Source organism: Pteropus vampyrus, unplaced genomic scaffold (genome assembly GCF_000151845.1).
Source record: "Pteropus vampyrus isolate Shadow unplaced genomic scaffold, Pvam_2.0 Scaffold68, whole genome shotgun sequence".
NCBI classification, from domain to species: domain Eukaryota; kingdom Metazoa; phylum Chordata; class Mammalia; order Chiroptera; family Pteropodidae; genus Pteropus; species Pteropus vampyrus.
In genome coordinates this window covers 7,103,205-7,122,327 of record NW_011888849.1, presented here as the reverse complement: position 1 = coordinate 7,122,327, position 19,123 = coordinate 7,103,205, and the positions used below count along the sequence as shown (strand labels likewise).

Sequence of the window (19,123 nt, the reverse complement as noted above, 5' to 3'; positions counted from 1 at the left end):
GAATGCTTTGATGAAAAAGAAAATAAAAACTTAAACCTGGAGGAAAGTAAGATATTGACTTGTTGATAAATATATTTTGATATATACTTTTAAATAACAACTTATGCAAATATGTACAAACTCCTTAAAAGCAATTACCAATGTTCTTGATCCTCTATTACTTGCACAGGCCTAACTCAGAAGGCACTTGATACCTGTTTGCTGAACAAACATAAGAATGAATGAGACCACTAATTGACCATCCAAATTTAGCTTCCACTGGATTTAAAAGGATGTATCAGAATTGAGATAAAATCAATATATAACTCTGAGGTTTCATTTTTCTTTGTTTCATTCAATAAGTATTTATTGAAGTCCACTATTTGCATAGAGTAGGAAGAGGCCAGCCTGTCTCTCCTGGGGGTTATATTCTAATAGGAATATAGAAAATAACTACTAATAGTCCCTTGTGGAAATTATTATAAAGGAAACAAACACACTTCTATGATTGAATTGGGTATAAATTTCTGGGGAACAATTTTAAAATGAGCAGTCAGGGAAGCCCTCACTGAGGAAGTGACATTTAAATTGAAAATCCAATTATAAGAAGAGGAGTAGGGAGCAGGTGTGTGAAGGTCCTAAAGAGTTTGGCATGCACAAGGATCTAAAATGAGATCAGAGTGGCTGAGGCAGAAAGAACTCTAGACCTGAGGCAGGCAAGAAGAGGCAGGTGGATCATGCAAGGCCTAGGAGGTAAGGCATTTTGATTTATTCTAACTGGAATCTATTCTAATTAGGGGAGTGATGATGATGATGATGACAATAGCAACTAACATTTAATAAGCACCAGTTCATTACATAGGGATTGTATTATAAGCATCATATTAAATATTTTAACATCATTAATCATTTAATCTTCACATCAAACCACAGAACCATGGATAATTCCTCTCTCTGTTTATAGAAAAGAAAACTAAGTCTTAAAGTTTTTAGTTAACTTGCTAAAGATTGCAGCTAGTACAGCAGGTCGTCAAATAACATTCTGTTACAATGTTCTGATTTAACGTTGATGAGATGCTGTAGGATCTTAACTTGTTTACATCAGTCTATAGTAAAATTGGTTTTGTCATACATCATTTTGCTTTACATCTAGAACCTACTGATGACACTAAGTGAGGACCTCCTGTATATGTGACATCATTGAATTTCTGACTTGTAAAAGGTTACTCAAGATGTTTTGCTGAAAATGGATTGTTGAGGAAAGAGGATGGGGAAGTCAATTGAGAATTCATGTGGTTTAAGTGAGAGAGTGTTGGCATGAACAGGTGGTGGCGAGGAGGCAGAGGATTCTAGAAAGAACAGAGATATATACACTTGCTGATGGATTTGAGGTGGAGGATGAAGGAGAAGAGATTGGATAGAGCTGCCACTTAATAATATAGTAAAGGTTAAAGGAACAACAGGTTTGAAGCAGCCTGGGACTGTTATTTGTGTGGCCAGTGAGCTAATAATGGGGTTCACGTTTTTAAATAGTTGAAAAAATTTAAAGAAGAATAATATTTGTGACATATGCGCAGTATGTAAAATTCAAGTTTCAGGTTCCATAAATAAAGTTTTGTTGGTACACAGGCACTCTCATGTCTTTATATATTGCCTGTGCCTGCTTTTGTGTGACAACCTGGCAGAATTGGATAGGCTTTCAGGGATAAAAGTATTGACTATCAAGCCCTTTACAGAGAAAGTTGGTGGACCCCTGCTCTAGTGCAGTATCCCATTTGGTAAGAGAAAATTAATGGCATCTTGTCAATAAAACTTTTCCTTAATTAGTAATTTCCCCCAAAATTTAATTGTAGTAAGAAAATAGAATTCAAGCTCTCTCTCTAATAATATTTTCTACATTGCTAAAAATTTTTAACTAAAAATTTTAAAAGCCACAAACATTTTTAAGTAAATCCTTTTAAGACCTCTAAATAATAAAGGACTCATACAAATGAGGCTAGTGATTTTAGCTGAAATCAGGCATTATTTTAACATACCTCTATATAAACTACAAATTATGTATAATTGTAAATTATAAATATAACACATTAAAAACCAATTGTTAAAAGAGCAAAAATAGCTAGAATTTCTTGACCAAATGGAAAAATTATTGACTTTAGGGAAGGAATAATTTGCCATTTCACCTGTGCCTTAAAGATCATCTTTCAACATTTCCGTCCCCTGAATGGATCCAGTGTTACTTGAGACTCCCAATAGAACACTAATGGTACCTAAATGTCCTAGTGTTAGCTCTGAATGGTTGTGAGTTTGCTACATAGGCAGATTTGGTCATGCTGACTTAAAGGCAAACTCAGCTGTCCAAATATGCAGATCTATGATGCTGAAGGATTTTACGGTAAAACGGTTTTCCATAGCACACTTATGTGTTGTGATAAACATGGTACACAGAAAGAATTTATGCTATTCAGAGTTGTTGCAGACAGAAGAGGTTTTGTTATTGCTTTTAAGTTATGACAGGGCCTAAAATCTCACAGTTTATGTATTTTATAACCCATGGTTCAACTACAAACCGAAGATTCAGACGCAGTTTTTAAAGGGAATATTTCTTTCTTGTTTTGAGTGTCTTCCATTTGTAACATAAACAAGGAATACTTTCACAAAGTTACTCATGCACATTTCCAGATTAAAACCAAGGCCATAACAAGATCAAAACTGTAGTCAAGAGATAGTATTTCTAGGGTTAAAAAAATGAATTCTAGAAATAGATTCCTTGGGTTCAAATCCTGTCTGCTGCTGACTGACAGCGAAGCTTTGGACTCCACAGCTTTCTGTGAAGTCGCTTAATCCCTCTGAGCCTCAAATTTCTCACTAGAAAGTTAGGATAACAATAATAGATATTAATTCAAAGAATTCAATGAAAGAATGTAAATAAAAAGCTTATCTCACAACCTGGCACTAATCAAGTGTTCAATTTCAATTAATTATTTTGGAAAGATATACTCACAAATCCAGAGACACTCTTTCATGATCTAATGGGTTTTACAAGGCTTCTTGGTGGTATAAGAGAAAGAGTTGGTAATAGTCCTATGGATAATAACCCCTGTAATAAAATTCACCTATTTGTACCAATAAAAATGAAATGAAACCATGGGACTAGCTAGGCAAAGGCAAGATGTGAACAAGGGACTAGCGGAAGGTCCAGCCATAGCAAGAATACTTTGTTCCTTTCCGGGCCTGCCTCCTCCAGGAGGCCCCTGGGAATTGGCACTCCCCTATGCATCTAAGATATGCTTTTGTGGAGGGAGGTATGACTGCGCCGGGGACATGGAGTAATTCCAAGGAGGAGGCTCCGGGCTGGGAACTTCAAGAACTGGTAGATATTTTATAATCTCCTTTTTTGGCACACAGGCAAATCTGGACTATCTATGTACAACAGAGCTAGTTCTAACTCTGCAGATAATTTCTAAAAGAAAAGAGTCAATATAGTCCTTGAGAATTTTCTCTGAAACAAAAAGAAACATAGTCATCTATGGCCATGCCACCCTGAACGTGCCCGATCTGGTCTGATCTCAGAAGCTAAGCAGGGGCGGGCCTGGTTAGTACTTGGATGGGGGACCACCTAGGAAGACCAGGTGCTGTAGGCTTTAAAAAAAAGAAAGAAAGAAAGAAACAGTCATTCCACAGGTCATGCCGAGCATGCTCAGTGGCCTTTCGGAACTTCTACACTGGAGAACAAATGGTAGGAAATCTGTTTAGGATGTGTAGTAATGATCGTAAGCTTTAATGACAGATAGATCTGTGGGTTTTTTTGTTTTTTTTTTTTTAAGTAAATTTTTTAAGCAATTTCTAGTGTTTGTTTTGTTTCGTTTTTCTCTAAGATGAGGTTGAGAAAGGGGAAATTTCCCTCTACTCTTCTACGTTCTTTTGGCTGGTTTAATAATAAAACCTACATAAGACAGATAAACAGGGGAAAATAACCAAACTTAATTACATTTTTAAATTTGGGAGTTTCCTAAGAATATGGGATCCAGGACAAATAAGGCAGTTGAGACTTACATGCTCCCTTGAACTAAGGAGAAAAGGGGATGTGGATAGTGATTTGGAATTTCAAAAAGAGAGAAGGCAATTCACATGGAGATGAAAAGCAAATATTTAGTAAACAATTTTTTTTCTGTATTTAATAAACACAGAAAGCACTTTGATCAAATGGGCCTTGCTAGGTTCCTTCTTCTCTATTACACTTAGTTCATATTAAATTATCCTTATCTATGATGATAACTTCCCTCCTGGAGAAGGTTCGCTATCTAAATTCTTTTAGGCAGTTAGGGGAAGATCAAGCATTGTTTTTTGTTTTTTGTTTTTTTTTGAGTCTTTTTTTTTTTTTTCCTTGAAAAATAACCAGCTTAAAATAATCAATATCCCAAAAAAGGTATATTTTGGAAAAAGGTATATCTGCTCCCTCTCTGGGACAAGGATGAGCTTCATTTTCCTGTGAATCTGAGATGCACTTATGCAGAGGGCACTCAGTAGACTACAAAAGGAATGCCTATGTCAAAATGGTAGGTTGGGGGTAGAAGAAGACATCTGAAAACTTTACACAATATGCTTGCTGCTCTCCGCATTGATGCAAGGAACTAAATGATTAGGAGTAGGATTGATATAGAGTTAGAAGAAAAAGAAAGAGAGCAAGGATGGGTGAATTCTAATCTTATTCCTCATCACTTGTCACCTAGGCCAAGTCCAGAGTAGCATCCTCTGCTGCCTGAAAAGGAAAAGAGCCCATAATATGCTGTGCTAACTCAACCAGTTAACTTCTCTGTGGTAGGCTGAAAAATGATTCCCCAAAGGTATCAAGCCTTAATCCCTAAACCTATAAGTGTTACCTTACTGTGAAAAAGGGTCTTCACAATTATGATTTAAATTAAGGACCTTGTGATGGGGGTGGGGTGTATCCTGGATTATCTTGGTGGACTCTAAATGCCAACGCAAATATCCTTCTCAGAGGGAGGCAGAGTGAGCTTTCATATACATGTGAGAGGTCAATGTGAAAATGGAGGCAAGATTAGAGTGATGTGGCCACAAACCAAGGAATGCCAGTAACTCTCAGAATCTGGAAGAGGCAAGGAGTAGATTCCCCACTAAAGCCTCTGGAGGGAATGGGGCAATGAGACTGATTTTGGACTTCTAGGCTTGAGAACTGTAAGAGAATATTTCTTCTGTTTTAAGACAGCGAGTGTGCAATAATTTGTTACATCAACCATAGAATACTAATGTAACATCATTACTATTTTTATTATCCTCTAATTATTATATATATTTTTTTTGGTTCTATGTGCTTATTGTTTCTTCCTTCCTGAACTCATTTGCAGACATTACAAAATTATAATTTTCCTTTCTGTTTAGTTAGATTACACTGTGTGCGCCGCTGTAAACACAATTTCCTTGGCTCTTTTTCAGGATGCCAAGTCATAAAAACGATGTATATCAGTCACCAATGAAGTTCTCAAATTATTTCTTTTCACAAAACAAATATTTATCAAACTGCACACCAATTAAGTCAAGTAATTATACCCTTAAGAGATGCAGTTTTTAAATTTATTATCTCAAAACTGTATACTACAGATGTTCAAGTTTTAATGTGTATTTATCTGGAAAACGATAAAGTAGCTGAGTCACACAAAGACAAAATATAATAAACTATTTGCATATTTATAACATTGTGTTTGTCTCTTACTATCAGAGTTATGTGAATAGAATCAAACTCAAAGATTCATTGATATGAGTGATGAAATGTTGGCTTCTCTCAGGGAGCAAAACACAGCCTTGAGACATTCACATGTGTACCACATCATAAATCAATTCCTTCACTGCTCTTAATGGCACCTCATGACCAGAAAAGGTACATTAAGCATCACAGAGTACTTGCCACGAGCATGGAAAAGTTTTTGTACTGGTTCAGTATTTCATCTGTGGGTATAATAATATTCCAAAGCCATATTTCATAAGTCTCCATGAAGTCTAGTTTTAAAATGACTTAAGTCCCTATCTCTAGAACAACTAAAAGTTTCCTCCTCTGTAAAATGAAGGAGTTGGACTTGGAAATCTCTCTCCCACCTCTAAAGTTCTGCAAGGATAAGATACAGAAACAGTGTGACTATCCTAGTATTTGGGGACTAAGTCAAAGTTTTCAAATGGACTGACCATGTGTGCTGTGACTTAGCAAGGAACGTAGCCAAAATAAACATCTGAGTATGGATAGTTCCAGCAAGATTGTGACTAGTATCCAGAATAAAGATTTTTACTGTTGTCTTCTCAAGGACACAATACTTGTCATATATAAATATTTCTCTTCTGTTAATTTTATTCAGTCTATATCAAAACATGCTTTGAAACAATGAGTAATAGATTCACTGTTATAATCTTGTCCTCAGTTGACATGTTTACTTATTTTTATCTAGCCTACAGTGAATCCCAACATGAGCTCATCTCTCATGCTGGACGGAATGTATGCCTCACAAATTCAAAAGAAGGAATCCAATTCTTTCATGTACTTAGAAATTATCCTACAGACCAAGGTGCAGTTTAGAGCTCTGAGAAATATCTATTTAACTCTACTAACTACTTAACTCTACTTAGAAATACACATACACGAACGATCTGAATTTTTATATAAACCTGGAAAGAAAATGTTATATTTAAAAAAATAGTGGAATTTCAAAAGTTATGTGTAATTTAATATTTTGAAATTATACAGAAAATTTTAAAGAAAAATATTTAAGATAGTGTTATTAAATTTAAAGCTTTGGGGAATGAATAGCTAAAATGCTTAAGCTCTTTACATATTTCAGCATATTTTTGTACTTCTGAAAAGATATCTAAAAGCTTTTCCAATAAAAGATAGCTTGACCAATATCAGGTCGTTTCGATTCTCATGCACAGTTTGGCTCTTAAATGAACAAAAAGCATATATCTGCTCCAGGGGAGTGACCACTTTATTAGAAAAGAAGCAAGAAGGATTCTGGACCTCCTTTGCCTGTGGGCTTCTCCTGCTGACCAGGTGTTAATCAATTTGCCTTTTTGATCATGCAAGGATTGGAGATGAACTTCAGTCTTGTGAATGTTGATGGTTTCTTCTATATTCAAGTATTTTTTTCTAGCATCTCCAGGAAGTCTGCCTACCTACCCCTCACCAAAAAATACTTATTTTTTTTTTCAATTTGTCACTCTGTTTGTAGAACAAAATTATTTAAATATTAATAGAACTGGGAAATTTATAATTATCTTGATAAACTTTACTTTTTAAAATGTCAGCATATCAAAAAGCGATTGTATACGTCATGTTTATATGTATGTAATCTCCCATTTATGAAACTGACTGCATGACTACCTGGAAAGGGAATTACTTTAAAAGCTAATAAATATTTCAGTCTTTCCTCTACCATCTTCTTCTTCTTCTTCTTCTTCTTCTTCTTAAAAAAAAAAAAAAAAGCCAACAAAGCAAAATAAAACAAACAAATTCCAACCTTAAGAAAACCTTTCAACCTGTCTTCCAATATCTGAATTTACAACACTAAGAGAGGACCCAGAGATACTGAATTAAACTTATAGAAACCGGTTCCTTGCAGTTGGTGAAGTACAAGCAAAATCCTATTTCCTGATCTATGAACTGAAGAATTGTTTTCTGGTGATTATATACCTCTGATTCTCAGACAGCTTTCTTTACAGTGTATATTAAGTATACTTGCTAGCTGTGTGAGTTGGGGAGGTTACTTACTTCTCTGTTTCTCAGCTTCCTCATTTATAAAATGAGAAATATATATATGTGTCTTCCTAATAAATTATTTGAAAACCTGGCACAAGTAAGCACCTTTACCTCATTCACTAGTGCAACTGCTATTATTATTATTATTATTATTATTATTATTACCTAAAATGTACACAGATTTAGAGATATAACTTCATTAATGCTATAAAAGGAAATTCTATGACACTTTATACTATTTAATTATTGTCTATAACATAATTAGTATATAATCACAATGAATGTATTCAATATGACACTATTATAATTCAAATAAATATTGAAATATTGACTCGATTATATAAAACATTTTAAAAATTCTTTACCCAGTGAAGTTTCATCCCTATTATTTATCTCCTACTTCTAACAGAATCCATCTGCCCACAAATCCCCAATATTACCAGCTCTGTTCCTGCTGCAGTACAATGATGCCTTTGCAAATTCATATCTAATTTACTAGTTAACTAATACCCGGGAGTTTCTTTAGAGAATTCCCAAATCTCCTGCTTTCATCAAACCAAAATGAATAACTTTCCTTGTTGAATATATGGGTTTCAGATAACTACTCTGCAAACTGGCAAGCTCTATTTTTCTAATTTATATTTTAATTAATTTCCTCCTTAGCTCACTCCATTTTATGCATTTTTTCTCTCTCATATGTTTGCAACACCTCCTAAGGAATAACACCTTTATTTCGAATTATGGGTTCGTTGAATGTATCCTTAGGTAATTAAGACATTAAAAACAAGATTCAACTATGATCCTTTTAGCATTTTTCTGCATGTTTAATCAACCATAACACATATCACTAATTGAGATAGTTTTATTTTCTTCAAAAATTTTACTTGAACCATAAAAATAATATGGGTATATTTTTCCCTGGATATGCCCAATGAATATATATTAATACATAATGTGGTTAACAAATATCTCAGTAACTATTAATTTTTAATTTAAATGATTCCATTATGGTTATGTAATTAATGCAGAAATAAAATTAAAAATCAATAGTTATTCAGATATTCTGTGATTAGAAATTTAGACATGTGAGGTATTACTATAAGTGATCACTAAAATTAAATTAAAATTAAAAATTAAAAAGTTTTAGCAATATTTCAAGAAGTTACAAATAAATACTGATAGTGTTTTAAAAATATACTTGTGCACTGGACTCTTCCAGTAACAATTAAATCTAGCACAAGTCTTGTTGCATCTATAGAGTAAAAATGAACATAAGGTTGGGAAGTTTATACAGAGACTTAGGTCTTCAAATGGTTCCCATTCTGCTACTTAAAAAAAAAAGAAATCCAACTCACTAAATTGTTAAGGCCAATATTGCTAAGAACTCTTATTGATATTTTATGTTTGTTTTTTGTTTGTATCACACAGTCACACAGTTCTGGTTAATAAATATATAAAATAGGTAGCTGGGCTGAAAAGTAATGCCTTCATTTAACTCTAGGTGCCTTTTAAATAAAGTAAATGTAAAATCTCATGAATAAAGTTGAACTAGTGAAGAAACGTATAAATAAGCAAACGTGAAAAGCAGAGGTATTAAACATGCTTCATTTTGAGTTCATTGGATACTATCCATCTTCCATTGTGCATTCATTTTTCTCTTTATGTAAGTGATATAGGGGTTATGTCAAAATATCAGTTTACAAAAATAATGTGATCTGTCACTACAAAACCATTGAAACACTCATTTTGGTAAAACATTTCTAACATTTACCTTGAGTGTTAAATTTCTACTTTTCCTAAGTTCAGTTTGAAGTGGATGAGCCCCACAGTAATTCATTAAAGCAAGTGGCACAGTAAGGAAGGTCTCCATAATTATTTCACACTAATTAGCTCAGATAGTAAAAGGTTCTGTTTTATTCATTTTGATGCTCATGGCTGTTGGTTTAGGATAGTAAATTCTCTCACATTTTATTTTAAATGTGAAAATATCATTACCTGGATATAGTTTCTTTACAATGCTTTAATGCGGTGGTAAAACATCACAAGAAAAAAAAGATTTTTTTTTTTTCAAATTCATTACCACTGACAGCTCAATTGCTATTTTTTTCTATTTCTTTCTATGTCAAACTTCATTAACTAAATGTTCTTCCAGTATTTAGCTTCTTATTGTTAAAGGTAGAGATGCATATTGCACAAATGGAAACCTGACAGAACCAACATTAGCCTGGTTAATTTGTTTTTTAAAACTCTATGTGCTAAATATAAATTTAATTTTCTCTTTTCTGATTAAATAGCTCAAATATTAATTCAATGGTGCTTTTTAAGTGCTATATAATCCTAAGTATTTAATCTTATGATCATTTTTATCTTTGAAGAACAGTCATCATTCCCCTCTTCTATTGTCATAACCAACTGTTATGTTTCCATGGAAACCATGGAGAAAGAATGAAATGGTAAAACGCTTCCATTTTAGGTCTAAGTTGACAGTGTTGTTTTTCATTAGGAGCCTCAATTATTCAATAGGTAAGAATATAGAGAGAGGTTTCAGAAATGATATAGAGTAATAGTTGATCTTTTATAACTAAAAAAATTATGTTTCTAGTTAAAAGAAGTTAACTTTCTGTTGAAAACTAGTTATTTGGTGGTAAGATTTGGGGAGCTTTTTTTTCCCTTGTATTTTATTGTATTGTTTGTATTCTATGTTATCATGTAAAATTAAATAAAGAAAAATAAAAGTAATTATTTAAAAAACTAATAATTTGTTATACTCTTGGTAAATAAGTTTTAATTTTTTGTAAATATCACTAAATCCATACAATTAAGTTTTAAACGTACACTTACAATAGAATAATAATTATTTAATGCTTATAAGGGGTTTTAGAGAAATCCTATAAAATCTGTTTGGAGCTTTGTCCAAAGTATTCCTACATTTTGTTTCTCTAAAAAAATTATAAGTTAAAAAGCAACCAATTTTAACTTAAATACAAGTAAATTTAAAGTTATGAAGAGTTCCAGAGGAAATTGGTTATAATATTTTCTTCTGGAAAGGAAGATTTACATCTTGCTCTGTATATATATTAAATTATTTGATTTAAGAACAAATATAGTTGTTAGTTGTTAGAAGAGAAATGCAGTTTCCTAAAACAAAAATCTTAGCTTAAGAAAATGTCAGGGAGTTAAAAGAGGCTTTAAGCAGCTGAGTAAAATGTTCAGATTTTGGTATGCGGCTTTTCCCAGAGAAAATAAACAGGTTTCTTTGTTTGTTTGTTTGTTTTTACTTTTCCCGCAATAGAAATAATGGACAGTTTCTAGAGTGGCATATATTTTCTTTTATATCTCCTCAAAAAAGTAGAGAGTTGGGCAAATGACTGATAAAATGGAAATACTTTGTTGCTCCTGCAAAAATTGGTAGCAATTACCCTTAACTGTTGGTGCTTCCTGTTTGCTAAGGGAAGAGACTTTGAAATTCATTACAAAGACAACAAAATTAAGATCCTGGCAAAGACAAAAATAAATGGAAACACAAGTTATACTGTGAAGCCTTTATCTCAACCATCTCTCTGATAGGAAAGATACTTGGATAAAAATGTTTTTAAAAAATTATGGCTTATTACGTTTTCTAAAACCCACAGATGAGGAGGTCTTGGTCTCCTTAAAACTTAAAATAAGAAATAAAGTTCTAATGCATACTAAGCCTGACATCCAAACAAATACATATTTTTCTTTTTATGTAAATATTGACTATTTATATAAATAAATAGCTGGTTGGAAAGCCACCAGCTCAATAGAAGTGATGGCATTTATTGATATCTGGATTTTTTTTTTTAGTTTAATTGGTATTATAAGCTAAGTTCTCGTTCTTGACTTCCTCCTTAAATAATAAAAATTTCCTTTGAGATATGAATATAGATGAGAAATTAGAGTACCTAAAAAGCTTAATGTGAAACTCATGCTTAAGGAATCATACATCTAGCTCCTAACTTAATATGCTACTCTCTTGGAATAAGGTGGAAATGGTGTAAAATTATGTAGAGAATATTGTGAGTTAAATAATATACTTTTAAAAAATCATTCCTTTACATTTTTTTTTTTTACTAAAAAAAGGCCTTAAAGCAAAGAGACCCAGTAGCAGTGACCACGCTTACTTAGCACCATTTTGAAATGGCTAAAAGGAATGACAGTTCCTTGAGAAATGGGTGATTTCAGGTTTAGGGCAGGAAATGCACATGAAGAACCTGGGACATCTTGCTATTCAGAAAGCAAGGGAGATCTCGGAAACTAACGGTCTGTGTTTAGAGGAAACAAGGAGCCAGTCTGATACACTCAACGTATAAAAATACACACACACAAAGAGCAAAAAGTAAAATGAAAAACCGTTATTTCTCACTAAGAAGTAACCAAGGCACCAATAACTTACTCTGGAAACTGGTAATTGATGGGAAAGAATAAAAAGCATTCGTCCTGCCTGTCTTGAATAAATAGAATGAGAGTAAATAGTCTGCAAGATTCTTAGTTGATGATGCAGAGTGTTTTTAGAGAAGCATTACAATGAACAGATATTGAAAGAATGACAATTGGATAACGATCATGTTAAAAGCCTCATTAGATAGTTGATTCAGGCAATGATCATCATTGGTATTAAGACATTTAACAAAAGGTTGATAGGAAACTTTACAATGAAAGGATTAGGCTGTCACCTCCTAATCTGTTCCAACTTCAAGTAGCTGAAAGTGAACCAGGCACTATTTGCCTTATATTACAATGGAATATTGAAGTACATCGAACCTTCTATGAATCTTTCTTGCCACAAAAAGTTGAACTTAAATCTAATCAACTCTTTAGGTTTGATGATCTTTTATAAGAAATACAAAAGATAGAGACAAGGTAGATGACACCATTTAGAAACAAGACAATTCCGAAATGGGAGATCCATATCAGGTCATCTGATTCAGATTCTTCAAGAACCTCATAGGGCTATTAGGGGGCTCTTCGAGATTAAGGGAGACTTAAGAGACATAACCAACAAGCAATGTATAAGATTCATTTTGATCTCGTCAAACAAATCAGCCATAAAACAATATTTGAGAACATTGAGAAAAACTGAATAATGACTAGATATTCATTTTATTAGGGACAATAATTATATTTTGGTTATGTAGAAAAGTGTCTTTATTTTTAGAATATAAATATGAAAGAATATATTTAGAAAGAATGATATGATGTTAGTCATCTGTTTAAAATACCTCAGTAAAAAAAATGTCACAAGAATTAGATGAAGTGATTGTGGCAAAATATTGATAACTTTTAAATCTGGGTAATGTTTATAAGAAGAAGAGTTTATTGCACTATCTTCTATGATTGAAAATCTGGGTAATGTTTATAAGAAGAAGAGTTTATTGAAAATCTGGGTAATGTTTATAAGAAGAAGAGTTTATTGCACTATCTTCTATGATTGAAAATTTGCATAGTAACAAGTATAAAGAAAGTATTTTATTAAAATATGCATATGAAATGATTAGGGATCTAAAATTTTACACAAGGGTAGCAGACATTTGGTAGCCAGTGTGAATCCCTGTTCTAAGCATTTACAAATTGTATGACCTTGGAATTAACCCTTCTAGGTTTGTTTCCTTATCTGTAAAATCAGATAAAATAAGAATATTTGCCTCATTGTTAAGATTAAATTAAATAATTCATAGAAAGCATGGCACATCAGTGCTCAAGAAATGTTAGTCATAGTTGTCATTAATTGTCACTATATTTATAATTATTACAAATATAGGTAAAACAGGATTATCTTATATTCACACAACGTTTTAACATTTAATAAAGTATTTTCAAATACACTTGTTTATTTCATTAATAATATATTTTGTTTTAATAGAATATATTTAAATTTTCTAGATTCTATGAAATTTGGTTTGTTTTTGATTATTTTAATTCACTGACATTTATTTTATAAAAGTTATATTAATAAATTATTAATTTTCAAAGAAGTGGATAAAGTACTAGATATCAATAATGCTTCTTGTTATAGTTTAGAAACATATGAATTTTTGTTGATCCTCCTGGTCTTCACTATCATTAGTACCCACTTTAGCAAAACTAATTTAGACTATTTGAACTTTCTGATTGTTGAGATTTTTCACGATTAAGGGCTTACCTTATAATCTATAGTAAATCAATATTATTTATATCTCTAATAAATACAGAGGTAAACTTCATTGATAAGGATCTGTGGTGATTATAAGATTACTTAAAGGTTTCAAATTCTTAAGAGATAGATTCAGAATATAAATGAGAATACTCATCATTAGAGACGTGACTCTAAAATGCTGACTGTAGTCCCCAAGGGAGGGATGAGTTTATATTTGCTTTGTTGCATCTTTAAACAGAATCTAAATATTACAACCTGTTCAGGATCACTCTTTTGAAATGTAGTGAAGGCTTGTGATCAACTAATTTGATAACTGGAAAATGGAAATAAATCCACTATAACCTGAGGGGTCTGGAGTGAGTGTGTAAAACTCTTGATCTTATTCAGCCTCTCCAGTCACAAATACATACCTACAGGGAAAGTGGGGTGTGTGGGGGGGACTAAATATAAAGGAAGTTTTAAATTATACTTAATAATTTGTCAGCAACCGCATCTTCTAACACTAAAAGATGAAAGAATCCATAGATATTTTTAAACAAATCTACATGAGCTATATCCTCCTTTGGCTTAAAAATCCTCCCATGGTTTGAAATTATTCCTATGATTTTCCTTTATGCAAAAGAATGTTTTGATAAAGATAAAATCTTTAGACTGATATAGATTTCCTTTCTAAGTACTCATATAGCATTTTATATTTCTCCTCTTATTAAATAAAACCACCATCAACAATTGCTGCATTTATTAAATTTTAAATTTCTCAAGAGGAGAGAATATAACCTCTGTTTTATATTTTCTTGCCGAGTGTATGACTGGTATATTTGAACTGAAAAAAAAGTGTTGATTAATTCCTCACAATGATGCCCTGTCCTTTAAACATGGAAATGACATACCAACCCATCACTAGATTGACATGTGCTTTGTATACTGAAAGATGAGTACCTTGCCCCCTCACTTTCCTGTGTTGCCCTCTTTAGATTCAACTGCACACACTTTCAAGGTATCTAATTAACCAAGGGGGTGTAATCTGTAGCCATAAAGTAAATTTAACTATTGAACACACACGGTAGAAACCATCTATTTTTAAAAAGTAAATTGAAATTATAATGATTAGGACAACTGAATTGGGAGAATTGGGAAGGAGACAATATCAATATATTAGCTTCAAACTATTGACAATATCAATTGATATTGACAATATCAATATCAATATCAATATATTAGCTTCCAAACTATTTTTTTTTACTAGCATCACATTAAGAAATACATTTTTCATCATACGCATTCCTTGCACATGTGTGCACACACACAGGCACATATGGAAAACACTCATAAATCAATACTGCTACATACAATGCACTCTGAAATAATAAAAATTCTGGTCATAATTCACTACACGAACTTCATGACCCCCTAGTGATTTGTAACCTAGTTTGAAAAATGCTCCAAAGACTTCTTTTAAATAATCTCAGTGGTCTACTATTTTAACTTAGTTTAGTATTCTCCTTGGGATCTTTTTAATAATCCCAGATCCTATGCATTCCCATTCCTTGAAAATGTCCTTCTTTTGCAGAGAAATTTCAACATTCTCTGCATTTCTAATGTCTACTTTCTGCATCTTAGGATGCAGGGATGACGCCACTTTTGCATTGACATGGTTATGTCTCTCTAATTATTTCTGACTATTTCTTCAATCAGAGCAAAGTCAAATTGACCAGTGTTTGGCTCTTGGAAGCAATTGGGAAAGAGTAATCATGTCAATTGGAAACAGGATGACAATATAGCATTGTGTTAGCAGAATCTACTGTTTGTGATTACCACAAAGGTGGAATTTAAAGAATGCCATGCCCTTTATTTATAAAAGTTAATGAAACCATGTCTACAGAACTTGTAATGTAAAAATGCTGATATTTGGAGAGTGTCAAATTTGTAACTTCTAGCTCTCAAAAGCACCTCTATTTTTGCCTGCAGCATATTCATTCTCTTTTGTAGCGCATTTAATTTCACAACAGAGTTGTATTATATTACCAACGTAATATTGGTCCTCTATTATAGATGTTTGTTTTACCTAAAATTCGTTTTTCTGTTTTTTATCTTAATACAATTGTGTTTTACTATTATAACCCAAAAGGTTATATGAATAGAAAGAAAATTGTATTATACACAAAGTAATTACATTTGAGACAATTATAGTGACTTAGCATCTAATGTGAAAAATATCAGTCAACAACCTGTAGAACAAACTGAGACTGTTTTCCTAGCTTCAGCAAAGCAAATAATTCTAATATCTTAAAAGAACAACGAAGTGTTAGTTAGCTTCCTGGTGAGCTAGATTCTTCCAATCAATTCTCCCATGATGCTGAAAATTCTGCTGCTTTGAAGAAGTAAATATGACTTTAAAAAAATCTGAGTATTAGGAAGAATCTTAAAAATCTTAATTGAATTTTTGGAAAAATTATTTTGTATAATTTAGTTGTAGTTTAGCATTTGAATTAACAAAATTTTGGGAAACCATGTCCTTCTGTAGCTTAAAGTCTATTCTTATGCCAATTATGATACTTTTATTACACCTAAACTTTTCTTCTGGAAGTGAAACTCGGAAAGTAAGGCTCATTTTCAACATTTGACAAAATTCTGTATATAATTTTAGTATTATATATATTTAATACTTGAATATAATTTTAGTGTTCCTCTGACCCTAACAATTTTTTTTGTCTTCTATTTATATCAATGATTCTCAACCAGGGGTGATTTTGTCTCCCTCCTGCACCCAGCAAATATTTGACAATATCTAAAGATATTTTAGATTGTCATGACTTGGTTGGGGAGAGAGATATGCTACTGGCATCTAATGAGAAATATCTATTTTATCTTTGTCCCAAGATCCTAACACCTTGCTTCTAAAACCCTTGGAATCTCTGGAGTGATATGTGTGTCTTAGGAATGCTAATGAGTCAACTTAGATAACTTCAGGATCGAGCTGGTCATCAGGGAAAGCAAGGCATGATTAGAGGGTCAGAACTTTCAATCCCATCTCTCCAACTTCTGGAGGTGGGTAAGTGATTGGAAGTTGAATTCAATCACTAATGGCCAATGATTTCATCAATTCTGCCTACATAATGAAATCTCCAAAGAAACCCCTAAACAGTGGATTTAGAAGAACTTTGAAGTTGGCGAATAGATCAATGTGCTGGAATGGAGAGGGCATGGGAGTTTCGTGCCCAAGCATTCATACCTTCCCTATACAGTTTTTCTATTTGAATATTCCTGAGTTGTATCCTTTATAATAAGCCACTAATAGTAAGTAAACTGTTTTAATGCTTTCTGTGAGCCATTCAAATAACTTATAGAATCCAAAGAAGTGGTCATGGGAACCCCTGATTTATAACTGTTAGCTCTGAAGCAGAGGCGGCAACCTGGGACTTGTGACTGATGTCTGAAGTAGGGCCAGTCTTTTGAGATTGAACACTTAACCTGTGGAGTCTGCACTAATTCCAAGTAGTTGTTGTCATAACTGAATTGAATTGCAGGGCATTCAACTGACATCTAGAGAGTTGGAGAACTGGTTGTTGGTGTTGAAAATCCCCACTCATTTGGCATCAGAAGTGTTGTGAGTAAACAGCTCAGAATTGGGTAGTGGCCAGTGATGCTACTAAGCATTCTGTGATGCACAAGACAGCCCACCACAATCAGGAATTATCTGGCCCAAAATGTCCATAGTGATGAGGTTGAAAAACTTATTCGTATGTATAGCTGTGTAATAGTCTTAAGATTATGAAAATAGAAAAAGTTTAAGGCTTACAAAACAAGCTTATCAATAAATTGATTTAGATATAATGTTTGTGAAATTATTAAAATTATAAGGTGGGGACTCTAGTTAAACACTGACATAACTAGAAGAACATTCAGCACACACAAATTAAATAATGTAGCATGGAACTTAACAATAGCAGCCTAATTCTTAAAAACTTATAGTAATGACAGCATCAGAAATTACTTATAAAATCATTGATTGAACCATATAAAATTGCCATTCTAGAAGGCCAAAAATGGTCATATATTGACAGTTTTGTATGGTCAAGTCTAATAAAATGAATTTCTTATTCACTATTTAATTTTTATTTACTTGAATAGTAATATCATTAAAAGGCAAAATATTAACAAAATAGGTACATTATAGGTACATTTAAATAATTATGTAGAGAAAAGGGAAATTACATAAAGCAGATAGTATGCTTTGTATTTGGTCACACTAAAGCATGAAGAGGTAAGATATTTCTGTTTTTGAACAATATCTATTTAGTTGTTGGGAATATATTATGCTTTTTAGAAGAAGAGTATTTTTACCTGACTTTTATGATTTCTTAACGTGGCTCATTAGTGTAATAAATAGTTGAAAAATATGAGCTAGAAAAACACATCCTATATAATGTAATTGTTATATCTTTTTGTTTCTAAAAAATGAAGTATGGAAAATCATATATTTGGAAGTAATTAAATGTTTCTTCTGTACTCCTACTTCCTTGCACTCCCTACTTATACCCCTATAGACATTGGCATGTGAAATTATTGTTCTGATCACTTGTTTCAGTGCACCAGAGAATATTAATGTATGTCAATAGCTTTCCAAAGTAGGGGGCTTATATACTCTCCCAGTTCACGATGTCACTCAAAAAAACATAATCTGTCTTTTGGTTTGTTTATAAAGGTATAATCTTGTCAATGGCTTTTTTTTTTTTTCTAATTTCAAGGCAACTTTTTGGACTGCATTTGAAATAAAGAATTGTTATTCAGTCTAAAGTATATTCTTTATCATTAATTTAATTGTTCAAATAATATAATAAAATTAAGAGGCTTAGAAGGAAAAATCATGAGCCTATTCAGAGGAGTGTTTGAAATTAATCTGTTTACTCAAATGGTAAGCAAGGCACCTTGCTCGATTTTGGAGAATAGCTCCTTAAACAAAATTATTTTTAGTAAAATTTATGTTTTACTAGATTATGATATTTTGATAAGCCAATTTTACTAACATAATAAGCACACCAACTTTGAAAAAAATCATGGTCATTTTTTAAGCAAAAACTTAGAAAAACTGATGGGGTATTACTTATAGACCCGAAGAGTCATGTTTTCCAAGTCTTTAAACTGAAAGTGGTCTTAAATTCATTGTTTAGGAAGTTGCTTTATTCCCTTTTCAAGGCTATTAGAATTATTGCTATTCAATGTGA

The 19,123-nt window shown here is 32.4% G+C and overlaps 1 protein-coding gene and 1 pseudogene across 1 annotated transcript in view; one reads left to right on the top strand and one right to left on the bottom strand.

Annotated features, from left to right (window-relative positions):
- PRKG1 (protein kinase, cGMP-dependent, type I) overlaps positions 1-19,123 on the bottom strand; it is a 1,084,330-nt gene that overhangs the window by 77,733 nt on the left and 987,474 nt on the right. The gene's annotated exons all lie outside the window — the stretch shown is intronic.
- On the top strand, positions 3,505-3,623 carry LOC111740816 (annotated as a pseudogene).